Here is an 11,871-nt window from a genome sequence, read left to right as displayed (position 1 = left end):
ATTAGGTTTAATCAAACTTTCTCATTGTCATAATAGTAAAAAAAAAAAAGGCCATTTAGAGGAAAATAGCTTTCATATTGTTTGATTTTTAATTTGAATCTCATTAATATGAATCTATAATCTTTAATAGATGAAAGTCATCTCTCTCACCTGTAAAACATATCCACCTACTGTTGATTATTTTTGGTTTATTTATTTGCTTTTTAATGTAAGGCTTTTGGTGGAAAATAAAAGTCACCTGAGATATAAATGATTCATTACTTGTGCAGAGAAACATAGAATGGAGATACGTGTCTAAAGGTCTTACTCACATGCCTTAATCCTCACTCATAGCTAAGTACACCTTTGAGATTGGACAATTCTTAATGTTTCCCTGGTGATTGAAGGTTTTGAAATATGATTGGCTTTTATTCTTTTCTGCAAGACTATGTTCTTGAAGGAATATATATACATATATACATATATATATACATATATATGTGTATGTGTGTGTATATATATAAATGTGTGTGTGGTTGTATGTGAGTGTGTGTATATGTAGTAAATTATAGTGAATATGTATAATATTCCCATCTACACTGTGAATTTAGTAAACAATAAACATGGATTCCTAAGCTCATGGTCTAACCAAGTAAACTTAATTAGAATCAAAATTTGTCTACTAAAATATACATTTTGAATGATATATTTCCCTAATAGAATGTACCTGTGGGAGATGAAAGGTCTCTCTTACTGATATTAGGTTTTATAATAATAAACCATTTTATGGAAGTATTTAGTTTTAGTATGTCAGAAGTAAAATATTGTTCATAGATATTAGAATAGTACACAATATGTACCACAGGCAGGCTGATTAATCTCAGACTCCCTTTGTGTAATAGGTAAAAATAAGCAAAAAAGCATCACAGTTTGAGTTCCAAACAGAATCTTGAAATAGGAATTCATCAAAGAAAAATTAGCAAACAGCATGATTACATGTGAGTTAGAAAAGCAAAAAAAACTTCTAAAGCATTTGTTTACTCTACTAGATGATCAAATCCAGTCAAGAGAAGATGCTGGGCACGGAAACAAGAAGATCTGTCACTTGTCCCTGTTCACAAACTCACTAAAGTTTCTACTTATGATTTGGCTGTCCATCTTTCTGTCTGTGTCTTTGTATATCATTTTGTGTTTGTATCTATGTGTGTATGTACGTGTGTGTTATATCCTAAAATGGAAATGTATTTAAAATTAGATCACACTAGAAAACAAAGCCATTAGATGAAAAGACAAAAAAAAGATTCAGAAATACTTGGGGCATAGGTAATTCTTCAGATTCTTCAGAAACAAAGATTTTTTTTTTTTTTTTTAGTATTCAAGGGAAATATTATACACAAGCAAGCACCTTTTGTGAATTAAATGATAGATGTACTAGATTACAGACAGGGCCTTTAAAAAGACATCGTAATTCATAAATATGTGCATTTTCTAGCTGCAGGTAACACTAGCCATGTGAGTGCCTTGAGTACTTCTAGAACATTAGAGAACACGGATAAAGTCCAGTGATAATTTGAATTTAAATATCATAAAACTGTAAAGGATTGTGAGTGTGGGGTTAGCTGATGTGTCCAATAAGGCTCGTCCCATGATCTTACATCTAACAAATGGAGTGGTACAAGGATGTCAGCCTTGTCCACACTGGAAGGGCTGATCCTGGGACATAACATGGCTAGCGATAAATGAGAGTTTCTGGACATGAGGAGAGTTGGTTGGAAGTTGGAGAAGGTGAAGAGCAAGAGCATTTTGGGCTTGTTTGTTTTCTTTTTTTTCCCTTTATTAATAATTTGATCGATGTGAGGAAATTGGGAGGCAATCAAATCTGCAGATGGTGTGACACAGGGATCAGTCTGAAAACATCTGAACCAGCCTCGCCAGAACCTAGGAGTTCAGTCAAATGCGATAATTAGAACATAATGCTGGTAAGATGGACCTTAGGGCATTCAAATGGGTTAAACAATTAAGCCAAAGAGGAAAATGCCAGCAGATACAGAAGTGCCCGAGGCACCCTGAGTTCACAGAAAAACTACTGGACCCTGTTAGTGTAAATTGGGATTCCATGCTCAATTTTTTAAACTTATTCTTACATATTGAAATATCCACTTAAGTTTTCAAGGAGGGAGACTTAAATTCTCTGGGAGTAATTGATTTTATACACACACACACACACACACACACACACACACACACACACACATATGTGGCATATATATATATATATATATATATATATATATATATAAAAAATCGGCATGGTAAGTAGGTAGAAGTCTTAATAAAAGAAAGCATGGTGTCCAAACTTTGGGCATCATTGACTCCAGTTTTAAAATAAGTGCTTTATGCTTTTTATTAACAAAATGCATTTTTTTTGACAAAGAGCTCTGATTAGCTTAATTTAACAGTTTTCCTAGCCCAAAGCAAGCACATTCATATGCTTGTTAATTTGTGTGGCAAAATTGAAGTGAATAATTTGTGGTAGAATGGCAGAATATTAATTGACTAAGTTGTCCTCCCAGGAGGCCCCAGGCTGTTCAAAGAGTGGTTAAGAGTTGCCTAGATTCTGATAGCCTGAATTTTGTATCTAATTTGTTCCAGTACCCAGTTTATTTACCCAGCTTAAAATAGAATGGTAAATTTTCAGGTAATGAGTAAGGTTTGTGGCTACTATAGAGGACAGGAGGTTTGCCATCCCAAGTTGCATAGGTGTTACTTAAAGGTAAATACAAAATGGAAACAGATCTTGGACCAGCTCTTCTTCTTCCTCTTTCTGCTGTAAATAGAGGGTTTTGTCTCTGGAAACTGAATCAGGTCATAGAGATCCATAGACTATAGCTTTATTTTTCTGGCAGTACAAAATAAATAAGGAAACAGAGACGGGTTTTAAAAAATTGGATTTGTTTATGGCCTTGCCAAAAATCAGTGAGAGAATGTAGTTTTTCCCACCGAACCTGTGGAAGTTTATAGAAAGTTTATAGAAGTCTTAAAGTTTATAGAAATCCACTAGACAAGACAAAATTATAAGTAGATTTAGATGTCAGGCAGTGTAGCTGCTTCTATACTGTGGGGAAGTGGAGTGGGCCTAGGGGTGTCTACACATTAGTCCTGACAGGCGCTTTGGAAGGAACACTCCTTCACAGAATGGAAATAGTAACAGAAAGTTATCTGTATGGACAAACCTTAGTATCTAGCAACTGATAATAATGCTCCTGTACACCACCTGTGTAGGGGAAACAATGATGGAGAAGCCAGAATGGCAAATGGGGCCGCAATGCATACTTATCTCAGAAAGCATTCCTCACCAGAAAATTTGTGACTATGGCGGTGGACAGAACAGTGAAAGGGCAGGATGCAACGGCCAAACAAAATTAGCAAAGATCAGTACCACGAGGATTGGTAATGTGCATCCCAGGAAAATGGGAAAGTGGCTCAGTCTGATTACTTAAGACTTTATACTACCCACCAATCAGGATTGCCCTCATGTGGAAGTGGAAATCACTTGAAGTAACTGGTGACATGTCAGAGGACTTCCCCAGAATGGACGCCTCCACAGCCTATTGGCCGACACAGATGGTTTGTCATTGCTATGCCTGCTGTTCTCTCACAACAGATAGAACATTTCTATCCGGAATAATCTACAAATCCTTTCAACAATGTCTTACACCCTCTATCCATATTTTCCTGTGGCTATCTTTCCATGGCTATTGGTCCTAAAGATGAAATTTCAATTTCTACATCTTAACATATTTTTGGTTTTGGCAAAATCATTGTCCTTTTCTTAAAATACTCTATTAGCTCAAGATGGATGGACCTTTAGAAATCATTCCTCAGCTTCACACCACTAGGTAGATTTGTGATGCACTTACTAAATAAATAAGTAAATAATAAATAAATAAATAAATAAATAAATAAATAAATAAATATGTCTCTTGTGTAAAACTCTATTCCTTAAGTTGCATATCTAGAACCCTGCCAATGGTTTGAAGATAAATATAGAAAACAACAGCAGCAACAACAACACAACAAAAACAAGAGATAGCAACAATAACAACAAGCAATCAAAAAAATTTTTTGATTCCTCTTACTCTTTTCCTCTCTGTTCTTTCTCTCCCCTCCCCTTCTCCCTCTCTCCCCAACCCCTTGTGGGGAACTAAAAAGGGGTCCCCAGGGAAGAGGAGGAAGGGAAACCCACACCCCACTAGATTTCCACCTATTCTCTGGTCAGTCAGGGGTTGTCATACACCTTCCACATAGCCCCAGGTGGGCATTCAAGCCTCTGACCCACTCTTCAGAGTGTGGCCACGGGGTAGCCCTACCTGGGAACCCTGGAGCTACTTTGCTAAAGACCCAGGGTTATAGGAGAGAGGGATGAGGGAAGACGTTCCCAAATAGGCGAGAGTGAGCCCAGCGGATCTTGATGAGCAGAGACTCTCTATGGTTTTAGAGCTTTATTGTAGAAAGGCAGGGGGAAAGAGAGAAGGGAGAGAGAGAGAGAGAGAGAGAGAGAGAGAGTAAGAAGAGAGTAAGAGGGAGAGTGGAGAGGAGAGAGGAGAGGAGAAGACAAAGAGAGAGGAGAGAGGGGTGAGAGGAGAGGGGGGTGAGAAAGAGAGAAGGCTGGGGGAGGGGAGACTACAGTGAGTAAGAGGTAAGAGAGCTAGGTGGGGGCCTAACAGCCCCTTTTATGGTTTTTACTTTTTCTAGATAACTGGGGAGGAGTTTAGCCTGAAGGTCAAAAGCTTGGCCATTGCCTAGGTTACTTTTAGCCGTGCTTCTCTTGTGGGAGCTGTGGGGGGCGGTAACTTAGGCAGGAGCCATAGTTCCAGGATCATGAGGGAACGCCTATTGTTTCATGTAAGTGAATCATGACCACTCCTGGTTTCAGACCTCAGCTTGACTGGAGACAAGCCTGTCTGTGCATAGCCCAATTCCCCACAATCCCTCTCTCTCCATATGCTCCTGGACACCTCTTCTGTCCCCCTCACACTGTGTTTCTCTGTCTCTACTCCCTTAAATTCCCTCCCCATGCCCTAAATAACTCCATCCCATATTAAAACAAACAAACAAACAAAAACAAAAACAACAAAAAATCTTGCTGGCCACATATTGCACCTTGGCAGAGGACTTACAATTTAGTAAGTTTTTGATTTGTTTGTTTATTTCCAATATAATGTTTTATTTATTATTTTGTGAATTTCAACGACTGCAACCCAATCACACCCATCTCCTAGTCCTCACAGGTCTACAACCCTACACTTGTGACCTTCCCCAAGGAGGATAAAGAAAACAGGAAAAAAAAATATATGTATATACCAATTCCTATTTGTGTTGTGTATATATTCAGTGGAGTGTGGTCTATCTCCCAGTAGCCCATTATCAGCTATCTTGTTATGGTTATTTAAAATTGGAGAATCTATATTTACACTCACATTGTTAATTAACCATTTGCATCTTTAGAAAGGAAGTGTCCAATGATGTTTTTCCAATATTTTCCACTTTTGAGCACATGATTTGGAATACATGTGTATTGTGCAGCCTGGCACTGGGACTTCTACTTAGTATCATCTGAACCACAAACTCCATCTCTATGATCACTTGAGGACATGGTGCTTATCTTTTGACCTTCATAGTGTCTTTCCTGTAAACTCACTTATTCTTGTTGCCCTTCTTCCTTGTTCCCACGTCCACTCCACCACAGGGTTTGGCCGCTTGAGGAGGCAGGCTGCAGAAAGTTTGACCAAGCTTACCCCATGCTGTTGTCAGGACCATATTGGGCCAAGGGCAGACCCCGGACACAGGTCCTGGGGCCGGGGAGCACAGGTCCTGGGGACAGGGGTTGGGAGGGAGAAAGAGGGGCTCTGGCTGGTCCCATGGGCAGAGTTCTTGGATTGAGGACAGCGGGCTTGAGCTTGGTTTGTTGGCATCTGTGACTGGGAGCACAAAGAGGCTTTCTACTAGAGATTAGACAGTGAGGTGAGGGCTTCTCCATTGCGCTCCGCTGTGGGCCCTGATGAAAAGAGGCAGTTCATGGTTTTAAGGCAGTTATTGTTATGGCAGAAAGTGGATGAGAAAAACTGTACCCAAGTTCTCAGGGCAGGCCTGAGGCTAAATACTTTTGCAGGGAGAAGTGTCTGGGAAGGAGAGTTTATTGGCTAAGTCCTTCAGGCATTTAGGTACCTCAGTAAAATGGAGATCTGTCTTGAGTTGATGTGACCATAGATCACATCCTCTACCTGTGGAGGGTTTTGGAGATTGTCCTTATGTGACTGATGGCCACAAATCTATGGAGGGCTGCAGCTAATGACAGGAGCTTGGTGCCCAGAAACAGGAAAAATGCCTACCGTCCCTTCAGGGTGGCTAAGGTTTCTAGCCTTAGCTCAACCAGGAACCAGGCTGCTTTTCATGGTCCTACAAGTACAGACTGTTTTATAATAATGATAATAACAATAATAATAATAATAATAATAATAACAACAACAACACGGAATTAGAACTCTGGTCTGGCTATCATGGTCAAAATCCCAAACCACCTATCACATGTTATTTTCCTGCCTCTTGTATTACTCACGGCTACTTACTCTTTTTGTTCTTAACCTTAACCATACTGGATATCTAGGGTGTGTTGGCTAGTTTTTATGGCAACTTGACATCCGCTGTAATTGAGAGAAGAGAACACCAGCTGAGAAATTGCACCCATAACATCTGTCTGTAGTAAGGCATTTAGGACATTTTATTAATTAATGATTTCTGAGACTTAAAACTCATGCCAACCCTGAGCTAGTAGCCCCAAGTCCTATAAGAAAACAGGATGAGCAAAGCATTTAGTAAGCAGCACCCTCCATGGCCTCTGCATCAACTCCTGCCTCCAGATTTCTTCTCTCTTTGTTTTTGGTGTCCTCACTTCAGAGATGAGCAGAATTTTGCAAGTATGCTAAATAAACCCTTTCTTCCCCAGGTTGCTTTTGGCCATGATGTTTTATCAATCACAGCAGTTAAAAAAAAAAAAAGAAATTAAAACTTACTAAAATAAAGGTCACTTGTCAGCAAACCCACTGAGATTTATTTGTTTGTTCGTTTGATTGATTGATTACTGTTTGGTACTGACTGATGTGACAATCATTTGTGGCACTAATTTGTGAAGTATTTCTGTATTTATTGTACAACAGTTTCTGCAGTTTAAATGTAAAATGGTCTTCACAGTCTTGTATTGTCAAATGCTTGTTTACAGTTGGGGGTGTGTTTTGGGAGGCGGTAGATGTTTGTGATGGTTGGTACTAGCTAGAAGAAATGTGTCACTGGGGCTAAGCTTTGAGAGTTATAGCCATTACTAATCTGTGTTCCTAGTATGTCTGCTTCTTGTGTTGGCAGTGGAGCTCTGAACAAACCTGGCTACAGGCTTTCCTCGCCATGGTCAGTGAACCAACTGCCATGTCTTTCTGCCCTAGGGTGGGTTATAAATTTTAGTCCATGAGTTAAGGAAACAAAATCAAAGAGACAAAGAAACACTTCATTCTTTGATTAAAACCATCTGTGAAGTATTTTGTCTCCCTGTAAATAAAGGTAAGTAATATTTGTGGTCTATGTAAGGTTAACTGTGTAAAACCCTCCTCAGGTGGATTGAGATGCTCTGTGCAGGAAAGTTGATAACACCTGTAGAAAGTCCTGATGAGAGGCTCCACACAGCCTATTGACGAGGATCTACTTCTATCTCTTGAACAGTCATAAAACCTGACTTGCAATGTACAGTTCCATGTACATTGTTACCCCTTTTCATGTCTATACAACAGCAACAACTCCAAAGCATCTATAGACATCTGTACCTCGGCAGAGAGACTGTGGTCCTTTAATTGTGATTAAAAGAACAAATTTGCTCCTTTAGTATAACAAAGACTAGGCAGGCCATACCAAGTCAAAGTAGAATTAAGGGAAGTACAACTAAAAATTATAGTTAAGACCTAAAATGTAATTATGTTACAACTTTCTATAACCCATATGGTTTTCTTCTATTCTGTTTTTTGTTTTGTTTTTGTTTTATTTTGCTTTGTTTTGTCTTTTTTCCTGACTTAATATTATAAGGGATTTTATGACTTACCATTCCTTTCAATGAAAAGATTGAAGTTTCCTTCCTAAAGATCTATCAGTTGCCTGGACTTACTCATAACAACATGGCTATTGTTTTTGTTGGAATTTCAAATAGCTTATCTTGAAAATGTTTTGTTGCTACAACTTGATACAAATGATTATTTTGTGTTAATGAATCTGAATATCTTTGTAAATTTTCTCTTCAGTCCCAGTATTTTATAGTTAGCTTGTTAAACCTCCCAAACCTCTCTATATAGAGATGTAGCTATAGGGTTCTGATCAAATGACTAGGCTAGGTTAAAATAAAAGTAGGATAAAACCAAATGGATATAGAAAGCCATGATATAATTAAAATTTAGGTCTATAAATCTTAGTTCTACTACCCTTGCAAATAATAAATTAAAAGTAACTTGTATAATCACCCACCAAGAGTAATTTGTTCTATAATTTATCAGGTTAAAAGGAATCGTATTTCTGAAATTATAGTTCCATGGAGAAGTATGTCAATTAATCCTGCCTTTTACCTTTTACAGGTAACATGGTAAATCCCGTTTGTAATTCATATGATTCAGATCATGTTTGACTTTTCTCTGAACACCTGCTCCTATCTCACAAAACAGTAGAAATTAAACTGTACCAATAGGTTTGGTTTGACAATTGAAGGGAAATGTTTCTACATTTTCCTTGAATGTGTGTGTGTGTGTGTGTGTGTGTGTGTAGGGGTGTATATGTGTATATGTCAAAAATGAATATATCTAGAAGTCAGGATTGAGACTGGAGGTGGGTTGTGAGAGTCCTAGATACTCACTAGCCCCTGCCTCCCCAGGACTGGGATAAGAAGGGCCAATGAGTTCAGCTTTTTCACACTAGTTTTGGAAAAGAAGCTCAAGTCTTTATGCTTACATCGAAAGTCTCATACTGACTGACCACAGTCCCACGCCCTAGATTTCTAAGTGAGATAATTGTTAACTTTTTCTAGATTTTTGTCTGTAAATGGGTTTACACTAAACAGTAATAAGTACATTGCCATTTAATGTATCAGTGCTACTAAGATGAATACTTGTTTCCTATACATTAAACATTAATTGCTTTTTGGATTTTCTTTCTTTTTTTTTATTTGATTTTTTCCCCCTAAAATTAAAAAAAAAAAAAATGGGACTCAAAACACTTGGGCTCAGGCTGATTGTTGGACTTAAATAAAATGTCACATGGTACCATGCCCAAGGCCATGTGTGGCAGATTGGAGGTCTGCTCTAAGTAGCTCACTTGCCCTTTCCTTTTGGGTATAGGTTTTTAAAAGAAGAACAGGCAGGTCCTGCGGTTCTTTTTTGTTAACAACAGCTTAAAATAGCCAGCAACACTGGAGTCAGCAAGTGTGTTTGGTTTCCATCAAAAAATGTTACTTGCACAAAGCTCACAATGTTCTTTTGCATAGTTAATCCCCAGACTAGAAACCTGTCCCAGAGGGGTGATTATTATTTAAATCTAAGCCAGGTTATTAGGGAACATGTAGTGAACTCTTTGTCTTCCTGTCCTCTCCTTTATTTGGATTGGTGCAGCTCCAGGTTTCAAAGTGAAGTTTGACCTAGGTTCCAACACAGAAACATAGGGAAAGGGAATTGTCTCTAGGAAAGGTTGAAGTACTTGAGAGTACTAGGTGGAGCCCATATGTCATCTACATTTTACAATGACTGGGTATTTGAACAAATGATTTTCATTATCATTTTAAGTCAAGGACCCTGCACTGTTTTTGGGATTAAGTTGTTGGGAAGGACAACTGGTGTTTCTGAGATTACAGAAGAACATTGTAACACTAGGTTGGTTATAATTATATTAGTTCCTGCCCCACCCCATTTCTCTATGTTTGTGTTGGAGATGACACAAAGAAAAACAACCCTGTGATGTTCACATAGAAGAATATACTACACCCTAAAAGTTATACTTAATAGGAAAGGAGTATACAATAAAGGATGTCAAAAAACATAAAGTTTCTCATCAGGTAATTTTTTGAAAATAGGGAGGGAAGAAGGGAAGTGGGGGAGGGGAGAGAGAGAGAGAGAGACAGACAGACAGACAGGAAACACAAGATTCAGTATGTCTTTCTTATTGGGATGTTTCTTGATTAGGATGTTACCTGAAATGCAGAGGACTTAGCTCGGTGTCCCCAGAACTTCTCAAAGTGGCTCAGGTGTTGCTCTCTATTTTATATGTAAGAAAACTGAGTTACAAAAATATTAAGTCAATTCTCTAAGACCATTCAGTTAAAAAGTACAAGTTGGGGTTTAATCCTTACCTAGCTAAATTGTTAGGATGCCATATCTCCCTCCTGGGAAGCCAACTGCATTGGCTCTTCCATTTTTAAGACTGTAAAAAAACGAGCCAGTCAAGATTAGGAACTGTGCCTGTGGGCCAGTAAAGGGATTTGAAATGGTTGCTTATATATCACAGAGAATTGGCAAAAGTGTAAATATTTATTGCAATGTAAAATGAATAAATTCTGATGATATCAAGGGGAATTTTAATAAAAGGATGAAAACCTAATTTGACCATGTTGTTTTTTGTTTTTGTTTTTTATCATTGTGCACTGCTGTGTTTTGCTTTGCTTTATTTTGTGACAGTCCCGTGAATAGTCTAGATTGACTTGGCAGTGAGTAGCACGGTGCTAATGACTAGAAATAAAATGCAAAATAAACATTTTGTTACCCAAAGTCATGCTGTTCCAGAAGATCTATCAGGAGCCAAGTATAGATGTTTAGAGATACATTATCTCTGGAATATAAAACATTCATTCCCTCTGTCTCATTAACAGTATTTTAAAATTCATAATAAACCAAACTTTTTATGTACTCTGTATTGAATAAAGCAGTTACAGATCAAGTCAATCTTTCTAGAAATTCTAGTAAGCAAACAAGTATGCCTTGAGAACAAGTCACTACATTTTTAACTAATTCACTTTACATCCCACTAAGTGTCCCCATCCCAGTCACTCCCTCCCACAATCCTTCCCCCAACACCCCCTACCCTGCTCCTCTTAGCCCAACCCTGGCCAATCAAGCCATTTTGAGATTAGGCACATCTTCTCCAAATGAAACCAGACAGGGCTGCCCAACTAGAAAAACAAATCTCACAGACAAGCAACAGCTTTTGGAATAGCCCCCACTCCAGTTGTTCAGGGCCCATATGATAACCAAGCACCATATCTGCTATTTATGTACAGTGAGGCCTAGGTATAGCCTAGATCCAAAGAGGTCTGCAATCCTTCCTTCTATTCTTCCATAAGATTCCCCAAGATTCATTCAGTTTTGGCTGTGGATATCTGATCTGAGTCATTTGTTAGGTGGAGCCTCTCCAAAGGCAACCATGTTAGACTCTTGTTTGCAAGCATAAAAGAGTATCGTTAATAGTGTCAGGGAGGTGCTTGCCCATGGGATGGGCCTCTAATTTAGTCTCTTATTGTTTGGCCATTCCCTCAGTCTCTGTTGCACACCCTGTCCCTCCATTTCTTGTAGACATATAAATTCGGGTTGAAAGTTTTGTTAGTGTATTGGTGTCCCTATTGCTTCACAGAGGTTTCTGCCTGGGTTCAGGAGGTGGTCTCTTCAGGTTCCATATTCCCAATGTTGTGACTCAGAGCTAAGGTCACTCCCACTGATTTTTGTGTGTAGCTTTAATTTTTTAAATATCTACTTTCAATGATAGTCCTTAAACACTTTAACCTCCCTTCTAACCCACTACCCCTAGAGCTAGTGGAAAAGAAAG

This window comes from Mus musculus, chromosome 8, assembly GCF_000001635.26.
Source record: "Mus musculus strain C57BL/6J chromosome 8, GRCm38.p6 C57BL/6J".
In the NCBI taxonomy this organism is placed as follows: Eukaryota; Metazoa; Chordata; class Mammalia; order Rodentia; family Muridae; genus Mus; species Mus musculus.
This window is presented reverse-complemented; position numbering follows the sequence as displayed.